The sequence below is a fragment of the Anas acuta genome, chromosome 3, assembly GCF_963932015.1.
Source record: "Anas acuta chromosome 3, bAnaAcu1.1, whole genome shotgun sequence".
Taxonomy (NCBI): Eukaryota; Metazoa; Chordata; class Aves; order Anseriformes; family Anatidae; genus Anas; species Anas acuta.
Window position 1 is genome coordinate 55,887,221 of NC_088981.1, and position 19,611 is coordinate 55,906,831.

Here is a 19,611-nt window from a genome sequence, read left to right on the forward strand (position 1 = left end):
AAGAGCCTTCGCCTGTTCAGTAGCCGCCTTTCAGATCTTGTTGGTCATCCTGGACAATGGCTCACCAGACATTTCATCTGGGGAGTTAAAATAACTAGGTGTCATGAGCAGGGAGCAGTGCAGGTTCAGTGGAAGTCCAGACATCCACTGCTGGATCTCCCAGTAACTCTGTAATAAGCCTCTCTTTCCCCCGGCAAAGTGCATTGGGGTTTCAGCATGCATCCCATTCCCAACAGGCATGGGGTTTCAATTACCTTACTTTGGAGGTGAAAATGGCAACTGAACCCAATGCGGTAATATCAGGGGCTCCACGCTGGGATTTTTTGAATGCGCCAGCCAAAGTAAAAGATGCAGTGCAACTCATTTCTCCCCTGCCAACAACATCCGTGACTGCATGCTCTGTACCGCTGCTGTGCTGTCTGATATTTGGGTTCACCAGCAGTGAATCAATATTTTTATCGTCTTGTGTTCTTTGGACTCTTAATGCCTAAATACTCTTGACAGCAAAGGCGCACCCTGGGATGGGAAGAACCGCAAAGCTAATAGGAAGCTCCCTTGTGACAGCGGTATTTTGCGTGAGGAGTGACTGTACGGAGCAGGTGGTGCTGCACAGGCATTAGCAAAAACATCGTCGTTTGAGAGATGTTGCTGCAGTGAGCTGGCTGTAAGTTGTAAAAATGCTCTGAAATACGAGGCAAGGTAGTGATTTCATGGCTTTGGGGAACATAGTGTCTTTGCAGTGCGTTAGGTCAAATCATCTTATTATAGTCATAAATATTTGGTCTCTGAAGATGGTCTTTCTGTTTCCATAAAGCCCCGTTGATATCATCAGGCCAATTCCTAGATAGGAGGAAACTCCAGTTTTGGTCCACTTCTGTGGGGAGGGGCTTGAATAGTTTTATTGGTTTGTTTGGGTTTTGTTTCTTGATTTTCCAGGTGTCATGGAGGAAATACAGGTTAGCTATTGTCTCATTTAGACATTATTCTGACTGCAGGGAAAAATAAGGGGTTACTCATTGTTGATGTTTGTAGTGAGTAGAGTAATAAAGAGCCCAGAGGAATAAAAGAAGTGCAGTGAAATTGTACAAGGAAAATATTGCGTAAAGAAATGTTGGAAAAGCGAAAAAAGAAATTAATGGTATTTCATTTTTGTGGCATCTAATTTTTTAAAATCCAATTGATAAGGTCAATGAAGAGCTTTCTCTTTTTTTTTTTTTTTGTTTTTTATAATGCGGTCTGTACAAAACCCTGAATAAATGGAATGAAAGGACTCAGATAACACTTCAATGTTTCCTGCGCACTTGGTCCACAAGGGCCTTGGTCCTGAAACCTCGGCCCATCTGCTTAGTCCTTCCTCCTGCAAGCAGCCAGTGACTTTCCTAAGACTGTTTGGCATCTGGGACCAGGCTGTCAGTAGCTTAACAGCTTGGTGAATATTGCCCTGGAATATGATTAGTTTGGAAGAAATACACCCATTGGTTGGATGTGGGGAAGAGGAAGGATTGAAGATGTTGCAAGTGAAGTCTGCGTGCTGTGGCGGGCAGAAAGGCACCTCCTTCATGTCGGCAGCCTGGCAGCAACTCCTGTGAACTGTGCCGAAGTCTTTTCTTTGTCTCTTGCTCTGCTTCCTGCGTATACACAACGCAGTAACTCCTGCATGGATTTTTGCGCTTGGCAGTATTTCTCTTTAGTGCCACAAAGTGAGCATTTTTCATGCAGGACCTCACATAGCTCCGCAAGTTGTGTGCTGCCAGTGACTCAGCCCATCTGGTAGCAGCCTGCACAACTCCTACCAGGCGCCGCTCCTCAGATGCAAAGCCACACGTGAAGCCTGAGATAGCAGCAGGCTAGGGACAGGGTTACTGCGGGTAAAGAAGTCCTGTTCCCAAAGGGGTGGTGAGGGAAGAAGCTCCCTCCCTTCCACCTCTGGTTGAAATCTTCCCCATACGGATCCTCGCCCTCCGCAGGAAGATCAGGTTGGCTTGGAAATGAGGTGTAAAAATGGAGAGAAAGAAATGCCCCACACTGACATCCTCTGGGGCCTTGATAAAGTCAGGACACTTGTCAGCACAGGAGTACTTAAAAAATATCATTGATGGGAGGAACTTACATGGTACTGCAAGTCACTAATAACATGAATGCAGTACAGGCACTAATTCAAGATTGCTGAAGAGTTTGCCAAGTGTCTTGACTTTGTCCCTTTGCAGACTGGCCGTTTAGCATTCAGGAGTTTTCCAGAAACTTGTCTTGCCTTTCTCCTCAAGCACAACTGCCAATTGCTACCTACCAGGTTAGAAATAATAGCGACCAAGTTAAAAAATGAAAAGTCTTCTCCGTAAAGATCAGGTCATGTGCTAATGAAATGCACCTTTCTTTCAGTGGGGACACTGCTGTTTTTTTCATAGTCTTGATTCTTAACCAAGATCTAACTTCTCATTCCACTGGAAATTTGTTGCTGGCTACTGAGGGAGCAGGGCTGCTGAATCAGAAGATCAGTTGCTCTTTTTAGTTTTGCATTTTTTACCTTGATTACTATTAAATTAGATATAGTGATTGTCTATATAGATATAGGTATGACCACCTAAAAGGTTATAACAGTCTCAGAAGAGTGAAAAGGTGCAAACAAGCAAAAGGAGTATTAGCTCAAATACTGGGAAAAAAATCATTACATTGAAGGCCAGTTCTCCTGATGGAAACCAGAAGAGCTGATGAGTTGGAGTAACTCAAAAGTGACCTGGACAAAACACTGTAAAATATGCCACATAGATTTTTCTTATTTGGGTATGAGATGATCTAATAAACTTTGTCCATTTCCTTTGTGATCTAATTTCTGGGGTTCTATGATCACTTTTTAAAAAGGTCATTCTATTGCCTGTATCATTGAAAACCCTCTTCCTGAATTTTTTTGGCACTTTTCACCAAAAAGGAAGACATTTACAGGAATGCAACATAGTAGTATTTTGAAGAACCCAAACAGATTTCTCCTGGCCCTTTATTGCTGTTGTTCCAGGGTAAAATTCCCATAATTCTTGATGGGAGTTTTGCATTAAAATTTTATGGTTGCATATACTCACTAGCTACTCTTCTGAGGCCTGAGAGATATCCATGCTCTACTCCCACAGTTGCCTTTTTCCAGTTCTTTAAAGCTACGCTTGGGCTTTACAGGAAATAATAATCATGCCTACCATACTGTAACTAAAGTATTCAGACACATGAATCTTTTTCTTGACTTCCTATAAAACTGTCATTTGTAGCTTTATTTTGTTCTGGTTTGACCATAATATAAACAAGAGTTTATTAAAGTGTTAGTTTTAAGTTGAAGTTCTTTCTTGAGAATGCAAGGTCTCACAAAAATAGTATTGAAACTGCAGGTCAAAAACATGTATTAACAGAAAAATGAATAATGAGTCTGTTTTCATATGGATTTTTTAAAAAGTACAGCTTGTAGTTGAACTAAATGTACTATTTCTTCCACTGCAGCCAGGAAGCCCTCATAGACTTTTGACAGCGTCGCCAAAAAATTAATGCTTCAGCTGTTTGAAAGATATCAAAAGCTTGTTTGACAATTGTAATCTTTTCCAGGAATTTCCTTTCCCATTTTCCCTCCCCATAAAAATTGATAACAAGATGCTTGTATGGTAGAAAAGGAAAGTCCGAGGTATGCCACAAAGCATTGTGTATTGCTTCCAGCCTTGCTGGATGAGGCACAAGATCTCCAGGGCTGGTAGGCCCTAGAGATGTGGGCACTCCGTTGTTTAAGTAGAATTTGCTCCCAGGATTATCTGCTTGCCAAGACAGTGCAGATATTTTAGTGTTTTCTAAGCCATTTTTGAGTTTTTATGTAATGTGGCAATAAACAGCAGAACTGTTGGAGGTGGCTGGGTAGGAACTCAAAGCAGTGACAGAGAAAAGGCGAGGATGGAGGAAGTGAAGAAATCACCGCATGTGTCAACGTCAGTTGACATGGCAGGACCGAAGGCAAGGGAGAGCAGCCCCAGCCTGGCTTCTCCTGAATTCCTGTCCTCTGTTTCACACTCAGCAAGGTGTGACAAACCGAAATGAGGCACAGCTTGAACTTTTGTTCTGAAGCGTATCAGAAAGGCACTGGAACGCAGAGTCAAAGGTCAGATCTGTTCCCTTTTCTCTAGCAAATTCCCAAGGCAGCTGTTGATACTACCCTGTCTTTTAAGGCTAACCTTGAATAGTATTTGTTGGCACACAACATGAAATAAATAGTATTACCATGGCTGTTCTCTGATGATGGAAGGGAGATTCCACGTTGAGAAGGGTGAGGCAGTCGGGGAGGTTGCCAATAAAAAAGCCACTGTGTTTGCAGAGGGTGCCTGTGCATTCAGCAAATGCCAATTAGAGAAATGTCACTTTATGGGTATGACGGGTTATTACTGCACAAACACATGTACAATTACACAGTGGGTCAAAAGGGCAGCTAACCTCGCCTCACAGCTATTATTTTAAAGCAAACACAACTATCAGGCACACAAATATCAGGGATTGCAGAAGGGGAGCAGTAAAGTAATGAGTGTTTGGAACTGCATGCTAACGAGAAAAAAAAGTGAATGTAACAAGCCCTGGTGCTGTGGGAGGTATTTTTCACCATGTCTGCACTGCATGGATTGAAATGTCATCCTTACATACTGGAGAAGCAAGCGCTTCCTTCTGTCACTTAAATAAAGTCAATATACTGTTGTGTTGTTTTGGAACATGGAAATGGGAAAAGAATATACATTTTTTCAATTACCTGCTTTTATACCAAAATGCTTGTGTTCTGTGTTCCTTTGTAAACCAGTTTGTGTTTTTCCTTCTGTAGTGTTACAAATACCTTCGTGGATATCCCCTTCTTGCAGCTGTGAGGTAGCACTCAAGCTGACTTCAGTAGAGGGCAGTCCTGCAAGTAATGTGGTGCAAGACAAGGCCATGAGTGCTCATTACTTGCACTCTAGGTCTCTAGGTATTTTACTTTTTTTTTTTTTTTTTTTCTCCTTCATTTTGTATGTTTTGCATGAAGCTTCATTAGAGTCAAGTCTAAAGACGCAGAAGGCTCTGTGGATGCTGTGGCTAACCTGGGTGTGTATAGGATGGCTGCACTATCAGTGGATTTCTGAATCTTGCTCTAAGGCTATCAGGATTGTCTTCCCTTCTAATATGGTCTCAATCAGTGCTTTCGCTGGCTTCTCTCTGGGTCATAAGAAAGAGCACACTTCAGCAGGAATTGCATTATAGCCGGTGGCCTGAATCTTTGCTCTCACTTGACCTCGTACTTCGAGGAAGCTCAGCTGACAAATGCAGCCCAGACCGTCGTGGTAACACCCTCTGTGGTGTGTGGGCTGCTGGTTAGGTTGTCCTGCTTCCATATATGCCGAGGTATTTTCACTGACACGCTCTTTTCACAGGTTTGAAGTCACTCTGGCTTTCAAGGAGCGGCCTTGCCTAAAGTGGAAATGCGGCCTTAGCCCAAGGACCAGCTTAAACCTAGAATTTGCCGAGGCAGAACGGGGTGGCAGAAGTTAAACGGAGAGCTTTAGGTTGAAAAATTTTATGAGATCACCATCCTTTTAAATTGGTTTACACAGATGGCTGTCTGGTTTGTTGCTTTGTCCTTGCTTAATAGTAACTGTTTATGGAAAAACGAATTGCTTTGCAGAAGGAGGTCCAAAAGCTCATGCTGTTGTTTCCCTCACTGGAGATCTTCATGTTATTATGGGCATACAAGGATTTGGCCTGAAACAGAGATTAATTACGAAGTGCGCAGTGAATAATTAACCATTTGACTTGTTCCTCTGTAGTCACCGGGTTAGAAATGATTTCCCAAACTGCGGGAGATAAGAGAAGGTTATTCCTGGTTTCACAATGTCCTTATTGTTACGGCTTTGTGCTGTGTGTATTCTGACATCAGCTGATACCTACGCAAGTCGGGTCCAGCTTCTCATTCAAACCACTTCCTGGGGTTTTCTCGGGTAATGGCAGTGATTCAGAAGACACCACCGTGCCTCAGAAAGCTGCCTCTGACATGTCGCTCCAGGACTGCAGGACAGGGAGCATGTGAGATTCTTAGGAAGGAGTTTTGATCTTAAAAATACCCACGTTTTTGTTTGTTCAGCATTCAAATTTAGATGCGCATTGCTTGGCTTGTGTTCTAGTGACCTATTCATAGACCAGTGGTATGTATTGTGGGGTACTCGTGATATATATGTACATGTGTGCGTGAGGCAGGAGCCTTAGACTGCCCTCCAGGCAGACATGCTGATTTTGCATCCACAGTTGTTCCTACCTGGTAAAAAACAAGAGGAAGAAATGATTAAAACTTTTTAAAGGAAATCAAACCTAAGTAATAATATTCTGTACTTTTGCAGGATTGTCTACTTAAGAAGCTGAGAGTGAGCTAGAAACATTGATGAAGCCTCTATATTGTGAGGTGGGTATGCATTTTTATTACTATTTTGCAAAAGCATAGAAAATTCAAACCATTTGCCCAAGTCCAGACAGTGCTATTTAAGAGCTCTGAACAGACTCCAGAAGTTTTCTACCCCAGCACATGTTCTGACTGATCGATACCTTATGAATAAGGTCTTCATGTGCCCTCCCGTTGAAGGAAGTGATGAGGTTTTGCATTCTGTTATCATTTGAAGAGCTTCTTTTAATTTTTGATTTCTGACTAATGGAATAAGTGACTCTCACAGATACTTGTGCTCCACTGCCTTCCTGCCCCTGGTGTGCAGTGCATTTAGATCACGTTTTTGGGAGAAGGCAATTTATGATAGGGGAGTCAGTGGAAAACAAACATGTCCACTGAATCCAGGCCAAACATAGTCTGGGGTTCAGAAATGTTTAGTGTGTTTCATTACTTTTTAATTTGTTTATTTATTTTAGCCTTTTGTCATGGTCAAATGCACCAGCAGGCTTTTAATAAATCCCCTTGTGTGTGAGACTTGCAACTCAGGTTTGCAGACCTGAGCTGGATAATTTGAATAACTGTGAGAAGTGAAACTGAGCATTCGTGGGTCCATCAGCTACAAGCTGCAAAACCAGTGAGTTGTTGTAATTTTGATAGTCTTTGTCATTACGGGATGCTGCATGCAAAACTGTCAGCTCTGCTTGCCCCAAGCAAGAGCTGCTCGGATGTGGAGCCTCTGTGTTTCCGTGCGCTGTGCTTGTCACCCACCCCAGCTCAAGGGGCCCCACTTGCAGGGGACCTGTTTTAGGCAGCAGCCTGGAGAAACTCTCTCTGAGGCTCTTCACTTAATTACAGTGGTTTCCCTTTTGGCTTTGTGAGAGAAACCCAGTGAGGGTGCTTTTGCCTTCTGCTGCACTCCATTGGGATCCTGGATCTGCTGTGACAAGGAATGAGTCAGGACTGGAATTTGTCTCTTAAAGGATTTTGTTTTTTCTTTAAACTGGAGTTTGCCTTTGAAAGCCTTTTTTTTTTTTTTTGAATAAATTACTCTGACAGTAAGTACCAGAATATATATTGATAAAACATGGATTTATGCCTGCCAGCATTTATCTGTTTTGTGTCTATTCACAAATACAGATAAATTTCCCCAGCTGCCAGTTTCTGCTTACCTGCATGATCAAAAAGGGGACAGAGTGCTGGGGCACAAGCTGGAAGTGGGTGTAGCTGAAAAGTTATATTCAAAATCTTTTTCTCTGTGACATCATTGTGGCTCCTCAAGTATTTTTCAGTTCATATGGAAAATGCATTTAAAATATGACACAGTTTGATGCTAATGTTAGCTTCACACTCTTCTGAAAAAGGAATGAAAATGCTCAGAGGACAAGTTGCCTATGTGCAGTTTTGGTTTCTGGGTAATATGAGTGGTGCAAAAGCTTTTGTTACCTTAGAAACTTTTTAGTAAGCAGTATGGTTGTTAATTAACATCACTTTTATTTTAAATCTGAATTTTGGACTTTGTTGAATTGGAGATGATAGGCCTACTTATAATCTGCTCGATAGGGCTGTAACAAGTTGAGATACCTCCAGCCTGAGACTTTCAATTTTCCAAAGATAAGCACCATTTATTTTGCTCAGTTCTAAAGCATTTGAGCTCAAAATCTATGGTGAAATTTGTAATATATCATTTGACTGAAATTATGCAAATCCATTGCCGTAGCGTAATATGCTGTAAGACCTCTGGAAGGGAAACCACCCGCTTGTTCTTTCACGGGGTGCCCACAAGTGATGCATGGATGCACATCCTTGTGTGACAATGTCGCCTGACGCTTTGCAACCTGCCTTGCGTTGCCCCAAAATCCGAGTCAGTGGCTTCACCCCTTTGGTTTGAACAGACTCTTCAGTGTCCAAAACTGAAAAGTCACGATCTAGTGCTAGCTGCTGTAGTCATTAATCAATGATTTCGTTATTAGTTATCATTATTTTGGCTTCTGCAGTCCTGTGCGTGGGCAGCTAGTTGGTTTTCCGGTGTTGCTAGAGCTCCAGTCAGCTGAGGAGGGAGCTGAAATGATCACAGCCAATTTGGAGATTTCTTTGGAGATTCCTGAGTGCCCATGCCTTTCGAAACAAAATCCAAGGCCTCAACTTTCTATCCTTGTTGTGGCATTAGGGCATACTGTCAACTTCAGAGCAGCTAGATCAGCTTTTAAAAACATTGAGGTGGTTAAACAGAGAGAGAACCAGCGAAGGAGGAACAGAAAGCAAAAGCTGACTGGAAGAAAATTTAAAACTGCAGAAGATTCTGGAATACTTCACCTGTGCTCTGAGCTGGAACAAAACCTTGAGACTTCTCACACAGTAAGACATCTTAGTCCAGAACTCCCTAAAGGTTGCTTCAGTTTTATTTGCTGAAAAACATTGTGATGGCATGCTAGTATTCCAGCTCATCTCTTAGTCTCATTAAGGAGTAATTCATCAAGTAGTGCAATCCTACTGGTAAAATATTAGTATTGAAGTAACGTGTTATTTCATGAAGCTATATATTTCCTAAATCTTCATTTAAACCAGGGACAAAATCTGTATTTTTGTGGAACTTTTCAGTTCTACCAAAGCAGTATGTTTTATTCAGGAAACTCTTCCAGTGTAAAAAATTTGATCATTTGCACAGTTTTTCAAATTTTCTTGATTCTTACTGTATAGTTTCTGTTTTTAAAGAGAAGTGAGTTATCTTCTTTTACTGTCCTATAGAGTCTGGGAATCCCTAGAGTTACACGTTTACGACTGCGTATGCTTTCAGCCCGGACACGGCTGACTCCCCATTTCGGTGAGAATGTTTACAGGCAAACAATCTCACGACTGAAAGTGCAGCTTTTTACGTGTGTATTTTGCAAGTATTGGACTTGCGCACGATCTGCGCCGAGAAGCAAAAGCTTCGAATCCAGCCTGCAGAGAGGAAGGAATTTGTCTGTGCTACAGTGAAAGGAAGTATTTGCCGTGTTATTGTAGCGCATGGCCTTTTGCCATCTGTGATAAAGTATTTAAGGGTTGTGCACCCAAAGTCTGCTGCCCTCCTGACCCACCATCAATCACCGGCGGTACGCAAGGGTGGATGAAACACCAGCCCCGTAGGAGATCCATTGTTTCAGCCCCGCGCTGCTGCTCTGAAAGCGGAAGCTGTGGACAAAGCGTCTCCTCGTGATTCCCCCACTGCGTAGCACCGCGGGGTCTTCTCCACGTGCACCTTCTCTGGCCCCAGTGGTACCAGCTGAGGGGTACAGGCACACGTGGAAGCTGTGGGAGTGGATGAGATGAACCTCTGGGATGTTTTTTTTCCATATGAGAAAATGAAAACCAGAAACAATTATCATAACACTGAGCCTGGGCTATATCTTTACATTTATTTCACTTCTGACTATTTAGCAGTGCTTATAGATGAGGTTTAAGACAGTGAATGGCCCATCATGTTCACAGCATGCTGTGAATTGCCCAGCCTCTTTGCTTTTTTTTTCTCTCTTCAAGCAGTTCTGGTTACAGAGATGCCAGCATCCCCAGTAAGTATGCCAAGAATGTACAGTTGTACTTTATACTGCTAAATTAACAGACAGGAATAGTCACACCAAACCAGATTCAGCTCCCAGATGGGAAAGCATCTCCTCTAGCCCGAATTTTAATGACATTTTTATACAAGAAAGTTTTCACCAATAGAACACAGAGTGTGATTTAAAACCAGTGCTGTTGTCTTTCTATGGTGAGGACAGGTAACTTGCAGAAAATAGCAGTGATTTTGGTTTTGATGACTGACTCGGGGTTGGAAGAGCCTGGACATTCAGATACGTTAACTCTTCTCTTAGTCCTTTAAACTATTTAAAATTTTAAAAGTTCATTTTTTGTTTATTATTTTTACTTTTCTGAGGACTGGTTTGATGTGAAACATAGGGCCTGGTTCGTACTTGATTTGTTACATATTTCTGTGTGTGTAATTCTGTTAGCTTTGTGAATTTAGTTCCAATTACATTCATGGAAGTGACAGGGAAATAGAGTCCTAGGTCGTGTAACAGCAATATCGGAAGAGCTGACTCCGATTGTTGCAGTATGTGGTGCTGACGATACGAAATATTTTCACACACACATTTCTGTCTCCTAACCAGGAAGGGCCTGCTCATGGCATTATGAAATCTTAGGTCTTTATCAATTTGTCTGTGACAGCTGAAATATCGTGGGAGGTTTCAGCCTCCTGCAAATTTTAACAACTACGTGTGATGAAATGAGAATGAAGTTTTATGATTTATTTAAAACAAGGGAAAGGTTCTTTCATTTTTGCAAACGTCATACTCAAGCTACACTGAAGTCCATTGCCTGACTTCTCCTTGGAACTATTTTTGGCTCCTGCTGTGAAACTGAGTGGGTTTCACCAGAAGAAAAAGTTGAGAGGAGCATGCACAGGTGTTCAGGTGAGAAGAGGAGAATTGTCCGTGTCTGTGCCAGCCACTGCAGACACCAGAGCTCTCAGCCATTATAGGTGCTCAGATGTGTGCTCGGAGAGGTGCTTCAGACTGGATTACTTTGTGCTGTGCTCATGTTCATGGTATTTCTAGTTTTCAGTGCACTGTACTGCTCTATTCCTGTTTATAAATCTTTTAAGTGTGCACATTAAAAAAGTAATTAAATTGTCATTATAATTTATAGTATGCCTGAAGTCAATCACCTAATTAAACGGAAAGAGCAGAGAGGTAGTAGGTTCATAAGCATTTATTAAGTACTGCGATATTAATTATGCAGGACTTTTGAACCAAGCAAAAGAGGAAAGAATGGAAACACCAATCTAAAAGGGCCTTCCATTGCTGCCCTTCTCAATTTAATAATATGAGACCTCCCCCCCAGTTAGTAAGACAACACTAATGCTTTCTTTTTGTTAATTTTTAATGAAATTCTGATGGATTTTTTTTAATGACGATCACTTGCAGCATTTTCCTGTAATATTTTTTAAAGAATAATCTCCCTGCATGGGAGCCTATAAATATGTGAGTAGAATTGGAAGATACATTTAGAGCTACGGTTTGGGCCAGATTGTGCAGGAATAGGCTCTCTTGCTCATCATTTCACAGATCATCACAAGGGCAGTGGAGCGTGTGTCAGTTGCATGGGCAGCCTCCAAAAAAGAGCTTGGGGATGGTGAAGGTGGAGGCTGATCCCAAGAGAGAGTGCTCATCCAGAAAAGCAGAGGGGAAAGGCAGGGACACTGTGGTTATGAGGACATTTGCTCTTTCATTGCAACCTTTCTCCCATCTCTAGCTGTGAACCCGTGTCACTTGGTGAAAGAGTTGCTGGCCAGCACTGGGTTGTACATTGGGGTGCAGGGAATGGATGTGCGATACATTCCTGAGCTTGGTGAACAGGCCACTGACTGGGCTTTATTTGTGTTCTGCTGTCTGTGGGGAAGGAACACCATTGCTTTTTTCCTACAAGAACTTATGGAAAAAAAGAAGTCTCTCTCCCAGCTCATCAGCAGTGACGCCCTTATAAGACCTTTAGGTCTTTTTGAAAAATCGCCAAAAAACCTTCCATATAAGTGGACAGGTGTTAGAGACTTACCTTCTCCTGTCATTATCAGTTTGTTGTAGCCCAATTTGGAGCCTAATTACCCAGGCATCATTTTACCGTGGAATATATTAAATAGCAATTCACTGGCAATGCATAAGCGCAACCTATAGGCAACATCTAGAAGTTGGGCCTGACTTACTTGAAAACTGTAGACCCAGTTCAATAACCTGTTTTTTTCTGGAAAAATTTGAGATTGTGTGATTGAAATGTAAATCCCTGCTGAAGGCTGTTTCTGTTCACAATCTTTAAGAGGCTGCACAAAATTGACAGAAAAAAAAAACAGAAAAAAACAACACCTAGACTGAACAATCAAAAAAATTTATTGTGCATAGCTTCTTCTTCTATACAGAAAACATTGAATCTATTTGACCATGAGTGCTGCAAATTTATGTACCAAGTTGTTTTGCTTAAGGATGCAGAGGATTGTATGCCAAGGCCTGATGCAGCTATGGTGCAGGCAGCAGTTTAATTTGCAGCGCCACTTCCTTGTCCCAGGCACCTGCTGAAGCATGGGCTCACATACGTGGCTAGAGGGAGATTATGACTCTTAATCCAATGAAATCAGTAGGTTTTGCTGCTGTTTCAAAAGATGCAATTGGGATTCCCTTTATAGCAAAGATAAATTTTTACCTTATATGGAGCAAATCAAATTATTGACAGCTCTTGATCTCAGTACTCATAATTACCCTATAATGAGCACATTCATTACACTTCAGGTTAGCAACGCAGCAGCATTATATAAGGAATGTAACTTGACAGTTGTCTGGAAAGAAAACCCACATAAATATAAGTGGCAGTGGCCTAACCCAGGTCTCAGATGATATAAGTTGGGTTATATAATTCATTTATGGTCAATAAGCCGGTTTTCTGAGCTGCATATTGGAAAGTTAACGCTTGTCTGTTTGTATCAGATCTTACAGCTATTTCTTCAATGCATAAGTTGCTTGTACCACTCTATTGTTAAGCATGTTTTCAGCTTTGTGTGTTGGCAGCAGGCAAAGGTTGTCCTGGCAGTGATGTGCTCTGTTTGCTGAAATGGTGAAAAATAAGACAAAACAAACCTTCTTGTTACTGATTCTGAAAACAGGTTGGATGGGTAATGTATTGCAGATGTTTGAAATGACTGCGGAGTAAGCCATTGGGATGCCCTCTGCCAATTTCATTGTCAAGACAGAGAAAAAAAAGTTTTCAAGTATCAGAGCCTCTTCTTCACCACTTCCTTTAGGCATATATTTTCATTAGAAACATTGATTTGTTTTATGTTATGGGTAAGTAATTGATTTCAAGTCCCAAATTCTACTTAAATGCATGTGCTTTATGATACAATGATACACCAAATGAAGAGAGTGTCCAAGTGTATGGTACCATTGCCATGTCTGGAGCCTGACTAGTCATATCAGAAACAGCTTGGAAGCAGGTAAATTGGATCCTGCTACTGGAGCTTAGTGTGTACTCATCAGCCTTCAGATATTCTGTGTAAATGCTCAGATAATCTTGGTGCTGATACAGCTTTACTCCTAGCAGTGCCTAATCTCTAATTGGAAGTGTATGTTTATGTAAGGAGGTAAAACTCCTTGATCAAGTTTGGGTGGGAGCTCCCTGGTATTGTGGAGCACATCCTGAAGAAGAGTGGTATTAAGTTCCAAGCATCTCATTACTGTGTCTATTGGTTTTGTATGCGTGATTTGCTCCAGGTGTTTCTTGGGAGTACAATATTAAATTTGAAAGAACAAATACCACTATAAAGCAGGGAGATGTGTAATGACACATTTGTAACTTCAAGCCTCATAAAGTAAATTCCTAACTAGACTTGGTGCAAACATTTCAAATCCCCTTCAGTCCATAACATCAAGAGCCAAAAGGTAACCTCAATTCACAGAACTGCTCAGCAAGATGGAGAAGCCCAAAGTCAAGATAAAAGAGTGTTTGAGACAAGAAGTATAGGTATGTTGAGTCTGGAGAAGGTGTAATTCAGAACTATAACTATACATATGCATCCAAAAGAGTTGGAAATAATGAGGCAAGGTATCCTCAGATGTTGTTGAAGAGAAAAGGGGGAACAATGCTGTTAATAAGCTGCAGCAGGGAGTATTTTGCTAGACCGTTCGATATGGGAAAGGGGTTACTACTGTGCAACATTTAGGTCAGTGGAGCAAACTGCCATGGGAGGGTGCGGAGTCTGTCATGGCTAGACTAGATGCGCGTCTATGATAGATGATCTAGGACGACCCATTTAGAGGTTGCTTCCAGCCCAAATGTTTTATGTGATTTTTGTTCTCTTCAGGTACTACTCTTGACAGATTGGCTTGTTCTTCCAGTCAGGATGTGAATTATTACAGCTCTACTGACAAAAAAGCCTTCTGTGCTAAGAACAGCATATAAGCTAGAAATATTATGAATATTACTTTGCATGTTGTAACAGATATAACATGCCAAATAATTATTACGTAAACTCAGTGGTGTGGTACTGCTTATGAATAACCTCTTGTATCTGTAGTAAGTATATAGATTATTTTTTTAAAAACATTTTTTTCTTCTCTCTTAGAATAAAACTTTTTTTTTTTTCCACAGAAATGTATTGCTATTTTAAGGTTGGGAAATGTATAAAATTTTAGTGAATAATATTATGCAGAAGGTGAGAAACGCTCTGTATTCCTATGACCATAGAAGTTTATCTTTCCTCTTACAAGCATTCATCACAGTCATAGCTCCCAGGGAAGGGTTTATGGGACCTACAGATCAGTCGGTCAACGCACATGTGTGTTTTGTGTGTGTACACATAGTATACACAATATATGTAATAGTGGGGTAGTGTTACTCAACTATTCCTGTAGTCAGTGGGATTTTTGATTGATTCCAGGGCACAGAAGACTTTTTTTCTATTTCAGGTTATGGTTTCTTTCATGACAGTTTATTGTTCAAAAGCAGGTTGTATTGTTGAGCAATTAAAATTGGTGCATAGAGGAAGACTCACTTTTACCAACAGAAGAAACATAATGTACAGCTAACCACCCATAGCAGGAAAAAATATTTCTCTTTGGGCTCAGTCCAAGTTCCATTGACTTTTACGATATTTGGATGAAGCTTTCTAATCATGTTGCTGTAATGATCTGCAAACCCACTGGGGACTTTACTGCTCCTTGCCAGGACTAGTCGTAATGAAATGATATGAAAAACATTGGCACGTAGGTGTAGAAACACAGCTCTGCAGTTCAAGTTAAGGATTTCTTTCATTTGTCAGAAAGAGAAGGAGAAGCCCCAACATGAATAATAATGACTGTGTTTACTTAACCCCTTTAAAACCCATTTGAAAGTAATGGGGGATCGGAGTATTAGTAAGCAATACTTAGAGGAGCAGTGAGAGATGCTTTAACCTATCCTGAGGACATGCAGCTGGGAAGATCAAGTGTGGTGTGCTGGTCTCTAGCCTTCCCCTTGGGTCTGTTGACTCTGCTCATCTCCCATCAAGTAGTCTTGATAGAATAATAGTGGATTTTCTCTGAATGCTTACTTTTTTTTTTATATATATAAATATAATTTAAGCTGTTTTTGCTGGTCACAAAGGTTCTGGAATGGCACGATAACTGTTTGGGATATAATTGACTGAATTTTAATATATCTATTTGCACTTCCTGAATCAGAATCTGTGGTGTTCATCTCTGGAAACACTGAAGTGGGAATTTGAATAACTCTTCGGAGATGTAGAATTCAGTGGGAGTCTTTTCTGTCCTTTTTTGATCTAACCTATCTTCTTCCTCAGTTTTAAATTGTGTCTGAGTTTCTGAATGATCACTGTTGTTTGTTCTGCCTTTTGTTTTCCTCATGAGAAGCCTTTAACTTGATTTCTTATGTTTCTTAGCAGTGGCATTATGTTTTCCTGGCAGAAACACTTTTGCTGTTTAGCATGTTGACTGTGCTGTCTGAAAGTGTTTTAGGTCCCATGCTCGTTCTTGGCTCCTTTCCTAGGGCAGTTTTTCCTCGGTTGGACTTTCCACAGTCAGTGTGGCCTCTTACCATTTTCCTGTTTTCTATTAATTTTTGAGCAGAAGCCCTAACATAGAGTGAAGCCTTGAGGTTTTAAGGGGACAAGTCCTGGTGGAATTGCCACCTTCCAGTCTTTACTCTTTTGCCTGCAGCTGCGCTAAACCTCTGCTGAACACAGTAGAGAGAGCAAAGACAGCTTGAAACCAGGTTTTCAATGGGGTATCAGTGTGAGCTGGCATCAGATTCTTGGACAGAGACGTGAGTAAATTCAGAGGAGGCTCTGCTCACACACATTGCCATTTGTATTTCAAAGGTAAATAATTTTCTTCTCTAAAATATGTTGTTTTAGTGACCTTTTGGGGGATGTTAAAGGTAGTTTAGAGAGGGATCATTTTAGTACACTGTTTAATAGTCTTTATTTTGTTATGGCTCTGTTGTCTGAGCCATCACAAAAGGATATCAGGGTGGTACTTTTACCACAACAATGCTTTCAAGTCTTGAAAATTCAGGATAAAACCTGTCTATCTGCCCTAAAGTAATGAGTCTACTGTCAAGTACAAAATCATGGTTAATTGTTATTTATGGCTCTTAAGTTCAGTAGGGTTTCTGGTAAGTTTATTTCTTCAGCTAGCACAGTAATGATACAGAATTTTAAACTTTCCTTCATGCCTTTTCTATCAGTCTTCATCTGTGCTACAGATCTCAGATATTGGACAGGTATTGCCTTTGCATGGGGCTGCAGAGGTTGAAGATGACACTCTGCCCATGGATCATCATTCCTAATTAGCTGGAAATTACTACTCTACCACTCTAACTGTTGAAAGAGTCGCACAAGGGCTCTGTTTCTTACTGCAGGCAAAGCCATCTGGGTTGGCTTCAGTGGCTACTGAAGGTCAGTGGAGTGCTCAGACTGACTGAAATAGGAACATGAGCCTCTGGCCAGCAAGAAGTGACAGTGGAGACAGGAGCACCTTCAAATGGGGACAGGAGCTGGAGGAAGAAGAGTACTTCTGTCATGGGTCTTAGCAGCACTAGTTTTCCTTTAAATGAGGCATGCTGGGGTAGATCAGATAGCTCAATATTGTGTATTTTCCTCCATGATGCTGTGCAGAATCGGTTGAAATCCATAAGCAAAAGCATACCAGAACCTGTCACGTAACTGTATTTGCAGGAGCTTTCCACCGTCCTTCAAAACCTAGCCTTTTCTCTGAGATGATTCTCCAGGCTGTTGACTACATTTCTGAGAGCTGCAGTGTCCTCGGCGATGATTGCGTCAGGACCATCAGTTGTTATTTCTAGGTCCTCAATTTTCTTTTCAGCCTCCTGCTGTTTTAATCCCAAACCTTCAAGCTTCCTGCCCATGGAAACCATAGTAGCCTGGATTAGGTCCAACCTTCCAGAAATACGTACTGCATGCCTTGTAAAGAAATTAGATAATACTGGGTGGGCAAGAACCGCAGCTCTAGACATGCCAAAGCAAAGGCAGGTAAGCCCTTTTACCAGGCTGCAAGCTGTATATGTAGAGGCTGCCAGATCCCTCACGGATCTTAATTTCCTCAAGGGCATGTTAAAGTCACTGCCCCTTCTCTTACAAAAATCATAGATGACAGTGTTAAAATCTTAAATCACTTGGGTGATGGTGAACAGTAGGACAGAGCACACCTGGAAAATATCTTTTCAGACAGCTCCTGAAAACAGATCCACGTGATAATTTCTTGAAAACACATCTGAGGTCAGCTGTATTTTTCATCATCGTAGTGAACGTGGTTGTTTTTTTAAAGCTGTCCCTGTAGTCCAAGGTGCTTGGTTTGGTGCAGTTTGTCCTGTCTTGCTGTACGCTGTGCAGATGGGAAGAGAGGGCTCGGGTGGTCCTCCCTTCCCGGCACAGGAGAAGGATGCAGGAGGCAGCACCACACAGCCCGTCACCCACTTCCCCCTCCACGTGGCCCCAGGGAAGGGTGGGTGTGCTGCCTGGGCTGTGCCTGCTGCCGTGGGCATGGCCGGGGGGGAGCTTTCCCTTCCCTAAAGGTGGTCAAGCAGCAGCTAGGGTCAGTCGGAGGCATGCTAGGGACTGCTTTTTGTTGTGGAAATAGTGTAACCTTTCTGATCTGGGCACCTCTGCATTTCTGCAAAATGTAATTGTGAATGTAAGATTTCCTGCTAGCGGCAGAGGCCAGTGTTGAAATCTTTATGTAGGGTTTTTCACTCCAGTCACAGGAATAACACTCCTGTTCCACAGATTTTTGCTGTCGTAACTATCTCGGCCAAAGGTGTAATGAGGCTTGATCCTTGATGTGATCCCTGACTGACGCAAAGCTCCCACTGTTCACACACTTATGACAAACCTCTATTTTTACAGAAACATTTTTGGCTTACTGGATGACTGAAGAGGGACCTTAGAAAAAAGCTGTGCCAGCAACTAATATGATTTTGCTGGTACGAATGAAGCCTGTGCCGGGAACACACTGTCAGTACAGTTTGCTAGGACAGCTGCACCAGCCGAGCTATCCTATTCTGGATACAGCCTTGTCTTCTGTTCCAGTTTGTCATGCATGATTTATCTTTCTGTCACCTCTTCAGGTCCCTAGGCACCTCTCAGCATAAAAAGAAATTAAAACACAATACATATGAGTCTGCTCTGTATTGGAGTCTCGACCTTTAATGTATCACATTTTCATATTACAGCTTTGCCAGCAAATAGGCTGTCCTACTAGAATCACTACTGCTGGAGTGATCTGTAGAGGTCCTACCTCAGCCATGCTTCAGATATATTTGCTTCCACCTACAAACTCTCAAGCTGCTTGAAATGCCTTTGAGAGGAGATAAGGTTTTCAGATTGCATGGGAGATCATAACCCAGAACTGCAGCAGTCCAGTGGGGTAAAAAAACTGTCATCAAAAATCTGAGAAAACACTCCGACAACCCAAGCATCAGAAGGTTTGCTTAGTGTTTTGTCCTGTTATGAGAGTTTAATTTTTATCATTTGATTAATTTTTGGTGTTTTTCTCTGCCCCCACTTTGCTTCTCTCATTACATTTTCCTTCCTTTTCTAAAGAAAGTGCTGGCATCTTGCTCCGTGATTTCGTGGCTGCATTCCTCCTGAGCAGACCGGTGTGTCGCTCTGACAGCAGGTTCACAGTTAGGCTCCGTAGATCAATAAACCATCTTGGTTAGTTGCTGAGCATATCAGATTTGAATTTTAAAAATCCACAGTCGCACTTAGAATACCACAGAGGCCAAAACCTGATGTAATTTTTAAGAGGCACCTGAAGAATTGCTCTATATTTCAGTCTGCCAGCATCTGACCAGTTCACTGATTGGGTTTTAGTCTCCTGTTTTTCTCTGCAGCTATTGAAGGTATTTTTTTCTTTCTTTCTTTTTTTTTTTTTTTTTCCTCCTCCAAGAGACAGACAACTGTGTCTTTAAAGAAACAAAACAACTGTGTCAACAGATGGGAGAGAAAATGCTGTGTCTGAAATAGTGCTAGGAATAAACCGTGTTAAAAATAGGTAGTCTTGCCACAACTGTGTCTTGGGCCAATGTGGAAATCCTCCCTTCCCATACTAGCATGCTATCAAAACTACTAAAACCGTGCTAGAAAAACTGCCAAATTAGTC

The 19,611-nt window shown here is 41.6% G+C and overlaps 1 protein-coding gene across 1 annotated transcript in view; it reads left to right on the forward strand.

Moving 5' to 3' along the window:
• HIVEP2 (HIVEP zinc finger 2) overlaps nucleotides 1-19,611 on the forward strand; it is a 134,145-nt gene that overhangs the window by 51,372 nt on the left and 63,162 nt on the right. Inside the window, exon 3 of the mRNA XM_068675088.1 lies at nucleotides 6,372-6,433. The gene's annotated coding sequence lies outside the window, so the exon portion shown is untranslated. The remainder of the gene's footprint in view (nucleotides 1-6,371; nucleotides 6,434-19,611) is intronic.